We start from the raw sequence: 13,038 nt of genomic DNA, 5'->3' as shown, positions 1-13,038 counted from the left end.
CCCATGGGGGCTATTCCCAGCTCCGGGCAGCAGCCTCTGCTCTGGCTTTTCTGCATTTCACTGCCACCCACCTACCCCTGGCTGTGAGGAGCCCCAGATGACTGGGAAAAGCTGGCTCCGTTTCTGGTCATGGTGCTGCCAAAGTGAACGGGAGGTCTGGAGCTGGCTAGCCCGTCAGCGGAACAACCTCTCTGGGGAGCACTAGAAAGACGTCGCTAAGCTAAGCAGATGAGGGCTCAGCTCCACTGGGCCATGGGGACAGACGCAGCTGCGGGAAAAGCCAGGCCTGAGTCTGAGTTAGGGAGGAGTCAGAGGGTCCCAGGGGCCCCCTTGAAGCCTCACAGGGGGGAAGCTGGTGCCATGGACTTTAGCCATTTCTAGTTCTCAAAGCCAAGTGCTAAAAAGCTACTCGAGAGAACAGAGCTGCTAAGGAACTGTGTTCTGCAAAACTAACACACACTTTGTCTTCTACCTGACGCTTCAAATACATGCCACGAATCAGCAGCTTCAGGGCAGACAGCAGCATTTGAGAATGCAGCATCCCAGACCTCCTGAATCAGATGCAATGCAGTAACCCCCCAGGTGGCTTTTATGTGTACATTAAAGAATGAGAAGCACTGAGCCAGCAGATGGCACAGAGACTGAGACACTGTATTCTATATGGCTGACTGCATAGTTCGAGTCCTGGATCTGGCAGCTTAAAAATCACACTGGCCATGTGTACGTTCGTGACCAAGATCCTGAGAAGAGAAGGGACTGCAGCTGGCCATCCCTCAGGGGGAGTGCTTTCTCACTTAGTCTCTCTCTGGGGAACGCATGTGCCCCATAGCAAAAACAAAACAAAGCAAAATTCACAAGACAGAATGCGAAGCACTGCTCTCAGGGCCTGCTCTCTTCAGAGGAGAGTACAAGATGATCCACAGGAGTGAACACTCAAGTGCTTCCATTTATAGTTCTCTTTCTTGTTTACTTACGTATTTATGTACGTATGTATATATTTAGCTTTCGCTATAGGTCACATATATTCGTCACTGTAGAGAGACAGTGAGAGGGAAAGTAAGAAATTACCCCAGGGGAATAGTCACACCACTGTCCTTTCTCCCCCATTCTCTTCCTGGGATCTTGGGCACACATGTACACGTGCCTGGTGTGATTTTCAAGCCACCAGGTCTGGGACTTGAACCATGGTCAGCCGTGTAGGAGTCCAGAACTTTAATCTCTGTGCCACCTGTAGGCCCCTATATGTATTTCTTATTTTGTCCTTTTTGATCACTATTTTGTGTGTGTCTTCTAATACATGCTATCTTCAGTAACATGGCCCATATATAATCTAAAATCAAAAACAACCGAAACCAGCTTAGAGATGGCTATCTAAAGCAGAAATTCCTAACTTTTCTTAAGCGATAGGTCCCACTGAGAAACTCCTGAAGGCCAGAGACCTAGTCTCACATCTGTGTGAAATTCACATCTAATCTGAGCTGGCTCCCTACCCTCCAGGTGCCAAGTGAACAGGGTCAGCCCAAGTAGGGCAGAAGTGGGTCCTGGCCGAGTGGGTTTCTTCAACATATTCTGCAATGGTTTCGATATCGTAAGACTTTTGTTTGCTTGCAATAAGATGACTCACAGTGACACATGGCTTTACTGTAACTCACATGTCACCCTGAATTTTGGCATACAGACTCAATGTCACCATTGTTTGGGTCTTACTCTCACCAAACTTTTCACAGAGGAGTGATTGATCCAGTGAGAAATTTCCTGTGTGGTGATAAAACCTGTTACCAAGGCCCTTGTGTCTTCTGTAAAATGCAACATGACTTTCCATACATTTAACAAAATTCTTTTTTTAAAAATTATTTTATTTAACTTTATTATTACTATCATTATTATTTTCCAGTTTGATCAGAGAGACACAGAGAGAGAAAGGAAGTGAGAAAGCAAGCCACCAGGTCCGAGACTTGAACCATGGTTGGCCATGTGGGAGTCCAGTGCCTTTAACCACCACGCCACTCGCTGGCCCCAACGTTTAACAAAATTCTATTCGCACTGATTTCCAGAACACGTAGGCTTAGCTTGGATGAGGATCTACTGATATAGAAACTTCATAAGCATTTCAATTTTTAAAAAGCCATAATTGTGCTAATAAAACAGACAAAGAGCTAAGGATTATAGCAAAAGTGTACTTATCACCCCTATTTAAATAAACAGACGTGTAAATTTTGCATTATTATCCATGACTATGTTTGCTTAAAATGGGAGCAGGCAGGGCACCCCCTGAAGAAAGACCGCGCTCTGCAAAGCTGACAGTCTCTCTGTCTGGAATTCGGTCTTGCCTGAGTTCTCTTTATTGTGGTTCAACTGTCAGCGTGGAATTGCAGCAAATATTTCAGGCACTAGCAGGAAGCTCTTTGTCCACCTACTGAAAGATGAAACACATCCTAACACACAGGAGACAGTTCTCTAGACAAAGCCCCTTTAAGTTCTTCTCTGGAATGAACCAGATGGTGAAAGGAGATGGACTGATATCCAGGAATTTGCAAACCTTGGAATTTGCCTGAGAAAAATGCAGATCCCTAGGCCCCGGCTTAGAGCGGCCCGACTCTGCCTTTGTTTCCATGCAGACCTTATTTGTAGAGCACTTTGAGGTTTACAGAAAAACTCGACAGAAAGTACAGAGCCCCTGTCTACGCCTTCTTCCCTCACAGTTTACACCAGGGCTCGCTGAGTTAGAAAGTTTTATGGATTTTGACAAACGTAGAATTGCCATGGAGCCAACCTCACAAAATCATACGGTAAAATCCCACACCATAATGATGCTCTGAGCTCCACCTAGACAGCCCTCTGGCAAACTTGCATTTGTAACAAACATGTCGGGAACTCTGTTGCAGGTAGTCAGGATCAAACCGTCAGAAGTATTTTAGATCCTGACAGCCAGGAGGAGGAACTGTGAGTAGACTGGCCTCAGTTTCAGGAAGAATTCATCACTACCATGGAACTACAGCACAGCAATAATTTAAGTTTCCAATTCTCCGAGCAACTGGTCTTGGCTCCCTCTTTGGTAAGGGGACAAGGGGCATGTCAACAGTCCCCAGGCTGAAAGTCAGTTCTTGGAGCTGACAATTCCGAGTATCCCTTCCATATCAGATCAGGGATTGATAAGAGTTGATAAAACTCTACATTTCTTCTAAAATATCAGTTAACTAATGGGTTTTGGACTTAAAGGCCTAAAGGTTTCAGAACCGTACAATGGCTGTGAAGTAGCATGAGTGACAATGTCGGGCATACGGAATTCAGAGTGTAACTAACCACACCGGGCAGCACAAGCAGACGCCCCTACCCTGAGAAATCCACCCGTGCTGTCAGAAGACTCTTTCCTCCCGAGCCCTTCTTGAGACATGTGTGCCTACCTTCTGCAGATGGTGATCATTCCTGGGAGTTCGGACAGGGTGCCCCAATCCCCAACATGCTCTGTGGCACAAGCTCTCTTTTTGCATTATCAGCAGAATTTATGTTGGCTTTGAAGACTGTGTGCTCCCTTAGAAGATGACTGCAGCCCCCGAGGGTGGAAATCAGACATCCAGTGTCTCTTTCTTCTCTGGTTTCATGTCAACATCCCCAGGTAAAAGCTGTAGTCTACCAAACTGGGGAGAAACCAGCTGGCACTCTGGTTGAGGGTCATGTGAGTTTTGCCTTGTCTTATCTAGATAGCCACTGAAAGAAATGGCAGGGTATACTGAGGACAGGTGGAGAAGGTGACCAACTTGCACCTGGGAAACAAGCCTTTCTTCGGACTGAGGCATAGCACAGGCCTTGGGAGCATCAACCTCAGCAAACAACTGGATTTCTGGAAACACCAGAAGCTAGAGTCACATGTAGGTCTTTGCCCTATGAGTGGCCCATGTTCTATGGTAGTGACATTTGTTCAACAAACATTTATGGGACCCCTTTTGTGAGGGGTTACCCACTAGCCTGGGTGCTGAGAAGAAGACTCAGTCCTTGACCTTGAGAGACTTAGTGTCTGGTTGAGGCACACGGAGGGGTAGGTGTTTGCTGGGAGTTTAGCAAGAGTCAAAGTGGAAGGGGGCCAGGAAAGTTCTTAGATGAAGGGACCCTCAAGGGCCACCTTAAATGTGTTCACCAGGCAGCCGGGGGTTGGGGAAGGAAATTAAGCTCACACAGGCAGACATGTGCAAATACAGGGTCTGAAAAGTAAGGTAAGTCCAGTGTGTGGTTGTACCGGATCACTGGAGAAGTCATACGTGCATTTTCCTATGCAAAACTATGTTAGGACTTTTCCAACCACCCAATAGATGCTAGATTTATCCCAGGTGACATTTCCATCAAGACAATGATCTGGGAACTCATTCTTAAATGGGACTCAATAAATACACCACCAGTACAAAGAAACAGCTATAAGGGCTCGTAACCTTCAAGGATAGAGGATTAAGGGCTATGGGATGCTCAAATTACCTGCCACTAAGTCCAGTAAGAACAGGCGACAACAGCTGACAACACGAGGCGCCTGACCCTGTTAACTTTTCCACCTGTTTCTGTGCACGGGTCACCTATGCAGACAGTACCCGGGAGCCTAGAACACTGCTTCTTTAGCTTCCATCTGTAGGGGAGGGGCAGGAACTTTAAAAAGCAGATGCAATGTTTTAAATGTATCGTCTTAAACAAATAAAAAAGGCCCACTGCTTTTTCAAAAGTATTATATAGCTAATATTTCACAAAATTTTGGTTGGTACAGAGCAACTAGTGATTCAGTGATTTTGAAAAGTCACCCCTATTCTTTTTTTAATAATTATTTATTCATCCAATTCCATTTGTTATTATTATTTTTAAATTTGACCAGAGAGAGACAAGAGAGAGAGAGAGAGAGAAAGGGAAAGGGAGAAAACAGGACACCAATCCGGGAATCAAACTGCGGTCAGCCGTGTGAGAATCCAGTGCCTTTAACCACCATGCCACCTGCCGTCCCCATCACACCTATTCATAACCTTCTGCTCACCCCTGCCCCCCCGTAGGAATGCAATGTCTTGGAGCCAGTAGGGGGCATGGTAGTTGAGGAACTGGACTCCCACATGGCTGACCACGGTTTGAGTGTTGGACCTTGCGGCTTTCTTTCTCACTTCTCTTTCTCTTTCTCTGTCTCTCTGGTGAGCATACATGCTCTACAGCAAATTAAAATAAATAAATAAATAGATGGATAACAATTTTAAAAGAATGTGGTATCTTTCAGAAGGGACACGAGATTTAAAAAAAAAATAAACAACTTTGAAAACCGCAGAGTTAAAAATGCATGAGGATGAGATCTAATTACTTCCTTCCTGAAGAGTTCGGATTTTGAATTAATTAAGATCCCAACTCTCTATATTGAGAGAGACTATGCAAAAATGAGTTATATTGGGTCCTCAGAAAAGTCGTCATGCATTTTACTATGCTAAAATGCATCAGGACTTTTCCAACAACCCGACATATGAAATCCACAGTGGTATCTGATATAACCGCATGGGGGAAAGGAGGTACTGAGAAAGTACTGGCTGAAGTACTGCAGGTGAGGTCCACGTATCCCTAAAAAGCTTTCAGACCCCAAAGATGAGTCCCAAACTTTTCTCCCCTCCCTTACCCTCTACATCCCCAGAAAAGGTATACTACATAATCCTGGAAAAATAGGCATGGTCTAAAGTCTTCAAGTCTTAAAAACCAAACAAAATCCTAAAGTGAGAAAACATTCTATGCAACCCAAGGGCCATAGGAAAAGAAAAATCGGTTCTACCTCTTTAGCTGGGCACCTACGCAGTAACATCCAGGTCCCTCTTAGGGTGAACCACAAACGTAAAATGCCCTTTTCTACGATGGTCAGTAAAAGTATGTTGTACCCATAAAAGTGCCTTTGGGATCTGGCAGGGTATGAACTCCCTACAGCAGACGGTGTGTCCTCGATGACTGAAACACTTGCAGTAATCTCCACACAGACATGGGTTGTTCCTGCCCAGTACGATCTGCCTCATCAACCCCATAGATGTTGAAATATAAGATGTCTTCGAAGATCATCTGTCCCACCTCCTGCTTAGGACACCACTAAAAAGCTTTTCACCTCTAAAACCTCACTTGAAATGCAACAGAGCATTAAGAAAAACACTCATGATGGATAGCTTCACGGAATTACAGAAAATATTAGATCTGGGGGAGATTTCAAGGATTACTTTGTCTAATGATTTTTCAGATGCAGAACAGAGGAGACTCAGAAAATTCAAGTGATTTGCCCAAAGGAAAACAACTAGAATGTAGGCTTCAACATGTTATCTTATTATATTTGTATGTTCAATAAAGACTTATAAAATCAGGACTTTTTCCTCAGCGATTTCTATGATAGCACTGAAGTTTGGCTGTTTATTTTCATTTCATTGTAACGGTTTCATTCTATTGTAAAGACTGTCTATCTCCTTGTGCTCCAGCCTCTCACCTAACAAGTTCAATAAAGGTAGGGCTGAACGTACTATTATTATTTTGGGACCATTATTTTAGCTCCAATATCTCCACTTCTTTTTGTTTGTTTGTTTTGGAGAGGTTTTTGCTACGGGGTGCGTGTGCTCGCCAGAGAGAGAGAGAGAGACAGAGAGACAGAAAGCAAGAAATCCCTGGGATTTCTCCTCTTGAGACCTTGGGCATGCATGTGCATGCGCCTGGCATGAGTTTAAACCACCGGGTCCAGGACTTAAACCATGGTCAACTACGTGGGAGTTCAGCGACATAGCCATTACGCTAATGGCTGGTCCCTCCCCAGTTCTTAAAATTGTGCCTGCAACTCTCAAGATAAGTGTCCAATAAGTGTTTCATGGTGGACTAAAGGAAAGAATAAATGACAAACAAGAATAAATGCTTGGGGCCAGCAGGTGGTGTGGTGGTTAAGGCACTGAACTGTCGTAAATTCACGTCCTGGATCGGGTGTCTTGAAAATCATGCTGGGTGCATGTGTGTGCATGCCCAAAATCCCAAGAGGAGAATGGAGAAGGGATTGCGGTGTGGCCATCTCTCTGGGGGATGATTTCTCACTTTCCCTCTCTCTGTCTCACTGTCGAACACAGGTACCCTATGGCAAAAACCAATAAATAAATAGAAAGCAAGCGAATGCTTGAATGTCCATTGAGTGTGTAAAGCATGTGAGGAATACACAGACAGGAGACGTGTCCCTGCCTCTGCGTTAGAGCTAGGTCGAGAACTATCAGGAGTGGGCTATGCTGCCTAATGGGCCCAAGAAGATTACTAGGAAGACGTGGACATCTGGCAGTGGGAACTAGAGGAGGCAATAGGTCCCATGCCAGGGACCACATGGCTTCAGCAATGTCACTCTCACTCTGTGACATCCAGAAGGTGAGCGGAAGGCGAGTTCATGGGCTATGGCGAACTTCCCCACTGTCGATGATTTTTATTTTTATTTATTCATTTTTATTATCAAAGAGCACATGCACTTACCAGAGAGAGAGAGAGAGAGAGAGAGAGAACATCTCCCGGGGGAAGGGGCGTGGTCACACAGCAACCCTTTCCTCCATTTCTCCTTCCCATCAGGATTTTGAGCAGGCACCCACTGTGTCTGATGTGTTTTTCAAGCCACCAGGGCCAGGATTCGAACCACAGTCTTAAGTGGGCTCTGGCTGCCAAGGCCTTTTAATCACTATGTTATGGGGCCAGGCCTACCTATCTTTTTTTTTTTTAAGGAACAAAAGGAGCCAGTAGAGCGGGGAGCTCAGTTTGAAAGGTGAGACCTGTTTTCCCCTTAAAATGTCAGCATGTGTAGGCCAGGACTAGGGCCTCAGTTGTGTTTGAGAGAGGGACAGGGGGTGAGGTAGTACAGACTGTGTGGATGAGCACCGAGCCCTGCGGGTAACCTGGCGCAAGATGCTCAGCCACGGAGTGACATCTGGGTGAACCAGCCAGCCCGTGGGCAGAGAGCAGCCACGTGGGCAGCGTGAGCTGGGAGTGACGAGCACCCAGCAGCTGCTGGAGAAGTAGGGGAAGGGCAGGCCAGGACGGAGTCAAAACGTAGGCCAGGGACCTCCAGAGGAGGCCAGGGAAAGCTGGCTGCCTACAGAATGCTCAGATGACCTTCGATCAACGCAGCAGGGACTGGAGTTGAAAGGAACAGCTGTGTGACACTGTCCACACCGGAGGGCCCTCACTTTTTTACACTCTTGGATCTGTTCAAAGTGAAATGCTTCCATTTTCACCAGGATGGGAGGCAGACAGGCTGCAGTTGTAATTCACATGGGGCTGGGGACCAAGCAGAACTCCCTAGACTGCAGACAAGGGAACATACTCACTACAGTAACACGCTTCTGCCTAAAATGTATTGTGCTCAACCCATGACCGAGAGGTATAGCGCACTCACGGTGTCCTGGCTGGGGTGCAGACGCTGAGTTTACGGTGGTGCCACAATCCACACCAACTCCACATCCCTTCATCCCCCAGATCACAACCTGGCCAGGAAGGTGTGTTCATTAGAAGGGGCGTGGGTTAAAAAATGTTCAGAAGAAACAACTTTGGTGGCCTTGCTGTCACCCCCAGCCTGGCGTGACCTGTGGAAATCTGTCTTTCCAAGGAGCCCCGTCTGTCCTGAACCCTACAACTGGCTCTGCCCTGCCTAGGACCACACCACAGTGATCCCTGTGGAACCCGGATCTGAACATCATAACACAGTGGGTTCCAGCAGCTGAACTTAGAGCTCTCAGCTGCCCAGAATGGTGTGTGCCCAGCAGGCAATGGAGCGCCACTGAGGAAACAGCAGGAGATAGCCCACCGATTTGCTCTCTCGAAAGACTTCTCTCCCAGGTGCGGAGAGTGGATCTGCTGGCTGGTCACCGAGACCCAGAGGCCAGGAGACCAACAGGGAATGGGAGCCATCCTCCGAGGGAGAAGTGAGCAGCGAGGCAGAGAAAGTCAGCGGAAGACAGAGAGGGAGCCTGTCAAACTCAGTGCCAGGAACGAGCAGTCTGAAACTTTGTCTGGGTTCCAGGCGTGGAAGCAAAGTGGGTGGCAGCCATGGTGGGCACAGTGGCCACTCAATGTTCCACGATGCCGGATCCACATGGGGATGTCCCGGGTTTGCATCCTGAGGTTTCCCTGTAAATGCGGGGTACACACGGGCCTTGATCCTGGCAGGATGGGCTGGGACGTATCACTACATGAAGACTGTTGAGGGTGTCACCCCCTCCCCATGAAAAAAAGAACTAAAAAAAAAAAAAGGAGGACCAACAGGTTTGGGAGGAAGGGAAGACAAGGAGTTGGAGCTGAGACATGTCACGTGGCCTAGTGAAACCCTGGAATAGGAGCGGAGCTCGCGGCCTAGGATGAAGAGTAGAGCTCTGTTCTGAGCGGCCTGTGTTTGAGTCCTGGCTCATACCTCACCAAGGCTGCACCTCGGGCAAGCTACTCCTGCCCTCTGAGGGCCTGTGCTGTCACTAAGAGAATGGGAAGAGCTCTGGTCACAGATGAAAGTGTGGCTAACAGACGACTTACAGAAAGTGCCACTCGGAGTTGGCCATTGAGAAGAATCCAGAGGACAGAGCTGCTGTTACTGCTATTGCGGTCGGTCATCATCGTTATTCATGATTATGCACACTTGGTCAGAGGGAGGCAGGCTCTTCAGCCATTCAGTGAAGGCTTCTCCCAAAGAACCTCACACCCATCTCTGGTTTAGTCAACTGTGAAGTCCAGGTCCATTTTTAAATGGCTACCCCAGCCTGCAAGGGAGGGATGGAGTCCAGTCTGCCAGCCGCCCTCAATCTGTGTCTCCCTCTCTCCTCCTCAGCTCAATGGCTGGGCAGTTTTAACTAACAGCTCCCACAGGGTAAGGCGAAAGGCAATCGATTCATAAAGCCCTATCTTGCTGTACGTGGCCCTGAGGTCTTGGGGGTGGTGCTGGGCTTGTAATTGTGGGTTTTGTCGGGTTCGCAGTGGGGGGGGGTCTGGGGAGGAGAATTTCCTCAGAGAAATTCAGAGATCACATCTACAAAGGCCGGGAGCCGGGGGTGACTGAAATGCCCGCTGTCCTGAGACCTGACGGCAGGCCTCCGCATGGTGAGGCGTGTCAGGGAATCACCAGGCAACGCTGGCTCCAAATCTCAACTTGGCTGGCTCTGGCCTCCTCGCAGGGTTCATTTCCAATACACAGGCCAGTCTTGCTCTGAGTCACTTTCTGCACAGGCACCCGGGGACTACTGACACCAGGGTTTCTAACACTCCAGTAAAGATCTGTGATACTGAACTGAAGTCAAACATGTGGCACTGCTTTCTGGCAAAGAAGAGTCTCTGCCTTTAGCCCCTGCCCCAGCCTCTCTGGTCCTTACATAAGCATTCCCCAAGGATTTTTAGGTCCCTAAACTTAGCTCCCTGAGATAACCAGCAGTTGGCGTTATAGCTATGTCACTGGACTCCATGTAGCCAACTGCAGTTCGAGTCCCAGACCTGGTGGCTTAAATTGATGCCAGGCATGTGTGCATGCATGCCCAAGATCCCGAGAGGAGAATGGAGGAAAAGGGATTGCAGCGTGGCCATCCCCGCTGGGGGTGATTTCTCGCTTTCTGTCTCTCTGTCTTTCTGGGCACATGCCCTATAGCAAAAACTTCTCAAAAAAAAAAAAAAAAAAAAAAAGGCAAGTAGATGCAGCAACCCCCAAGAAGGCACCATTCCATATGCCCCAACGCTTCACAAATACCATCCCCTCTACTCCTCACTTGCCTATGAGGCAGGTTATCATTGAGCACAGGGGACAGAGGCTTTAAAGGCAGCCATTCTCCCTGAGGTCACAAAGCTATAAGCAAGGAACGCCAGGTGTTTTGTGCCTCGGAATCTAGAGTTCCCTCCCCACAGAGCACGCCTCCAGAGCAGCATGCTGAGGGGTGCACAGGTCCCCACCTCACTGAAGTATCTTATCATGATCGGAGTTCAGGCACACACAGCCTTCTTTCTGAGTCGTTCAACATGGGCTTGCTGTCTCAGGGCCAACGTACACCCAGCCTCATCCAAATGTTTCTTTTCAGAGTCACCTCAACTCGAACTTGGCATTGTCCAACCTTGCCATCATAAATCTATTGGGCCACTTGGGAGCTGCAGGACCTTGAAAAGAACCAGGAAGGGTGTTTTCAACCTGAGCGAGCTACATGCTTACAATAAAAACAAACACAGATCGCGTTTCCTACGTAGAGCTTAGCAAAAGCTTCACAGGGCAAACGGGCAACCGCAACGCTGGTTCTCTGTAAGGTGAGGTAGGAAAGCACCGAGCGGAGGAGGAGGTGCCTCCCTCCAGCAGAGGGGGGCTCTGGAGGGTGCAGGAGAGCACCCACCTACGGTAAAGCAGCAGGGCCCCAAAGTGACAGCGCAACTCCCGCAAACAAAGGGAGAGGCACGACAAAATGGCAGGTCCTCTTTCTCTTCTTGTCCATGGGCTTAAGACAGCAATTCCCTTCCTGGGTCTTCATTTTCTTTATTAGCAAAGTGAAAATAATACATAAAGCAAGCGTCTACAAGTTACGAAGGCTATTTAGCACATGGAAGGAGTGCGTGTCAGCCCCACCCCTACCATCCACTTGTTAGGGAGTTAGGCTGTGTTCCTCCTGGGGGTGAGTAACCTTCGGTAAGGGTAAGCTCATGGGTCCCGGGTTTACCAGGGTGAGGACCTTGAATGAACAAAGGTGGCATAAAAAAAATAAGGAGTATTGGGGCCAGCAGGTGGCATGGTGGTTAAAGGTGGCTCTGGACTCCCACAAGGCCGACTGCGGTTTGAGTCCCAGACCTGGCAGCTTGCTTGCACTCTCTCTCTCTCTCTCTCTCTCTCTCTCTCTCTCTCTCTCTCTCTCTCTCTGTGTCCCCCTCTGGTCAAATTAAAATAAATAAATAAAGATGAATAAAATAATTAAAAAATAAAAAGTAAGGAGTACCACATGGTCCAACCTTGAAAAGAAATCGCAGGCTCACCTTGTCCGGGGCACGGCCACAGGTCTGGGACCAAGAACACACTTGTTAAGGACCTGCTGACTTCCCGCACAGCCGCGGTGCTGCTGAGTAATGGACCGAGGTGGAATTTCCCCTGGTTCAACACCTGGGGCCAGTCTGAGTAATGCCCTGACACGGGTGTGCTCTGTCGGTGCAGCTTGCCAGTGACGGGGCCTGTGAAGGGCAGGAGTCTGTTCTGACAAGACAGCAGACAGTCCAGGTGGTGGGAGGGGAAGGAAGGCGAGCCTTGCTTAGTGAGATTACTCACGGCGGGGTCCCGAGCCCAGCACGCGGCTGTCGGCTGGTGTCCAGTGTTTCGTATCTTCTGTGGGAATATCAGCTACCGTCTTACCTCACCCCCATGTGCTCGAAAGTCAGGGCTCATAGCTTCTTATCAACTGGGGTTTGGAGACGAGATGTGGAGGAAAGGAAGGGAGCATTCTGGGCACTTGCCTCTGCACCTCGTGCTGAACTAGGTATTCCATCCACACGGCACCTCCCTGAGTCTCGGCAACATCACCATCGTCATGCGGACGTCTGGGAGGGTCTACGAGGACCCAGGCACTACACTGGCACTCGGTGTCCCCTCATCCAATCGTCTTTGCAGCTCAAGGCATGACTATTACCGTTTGCAGATGAGGACAGCTAGCTTCCCAGAAGGATAAAATGCAAATACGAGGCTCCCCTAGACAGCTCCGTTTTCAGATCTGCCTCAGTACCCCACGTTCCACCTTTCAGTGCTAACAACATCACTACCTGCCTTGTGTTAGAATCGCCTGCTGGTGCAGGGCAGTATCCCACTGGGCCCTAAGCTTCTCCAAGGCAAGCACTGGAAGCCTGTGACAGTGGGGTTTTCCTAAAGCCCCTCAAATTGTAGTCCATAGGTTGTTACTTACTTTGCTAAACACTGGCCAGCTTTGGTGTGGGGGTGGCCTCCAGCCCAGGAGAGCTGAGGGCATTGGGTGTGCCAGTATGCAAGAGGGAAAGTCAGAAGATGACGGGTCAGTGGGCTGGAGACAGTGCTGGGGACAAAGGCCAACTCTTTCC

The 13,038-nt window shown here is 48.5% G+C and overlaps 1 protein-coding gene across 1 annotated transcript in view; it reads right to left on the bottom strand.

Moving 5' to 3' along the window:
* The window catches only part of NAV2 (neuron navigator 2), a 295,960-nt gene that overhangs the window by 155,927 nt on the left and 126,995 nt on the right, over nt 1-13,038 (bottom strand). The window lies entirely within an intron of this gene.

This window comes from Tupaia chinensis, unplaced genomic scaffold, assembly GCF_000334495.1.
Source record: "Tupaia chinensis unplaced genomic scaffold, TupChi_1.0 Scaffold000196_1, whole genome shotgun sequence".
Classification (NCBI taxonomy): domain Eukaryota; kingdom Metazoa; phylum Chordata; class Mammalia; order Scandentia; family Tupaiidae; genus Tupaia; species Tupaia belangeri.
The sequence above is the reverse complement of the archived record's forward strand: the minus strand, read 5'-3'. Positions and strand labels throughout refer to the sequence as shown.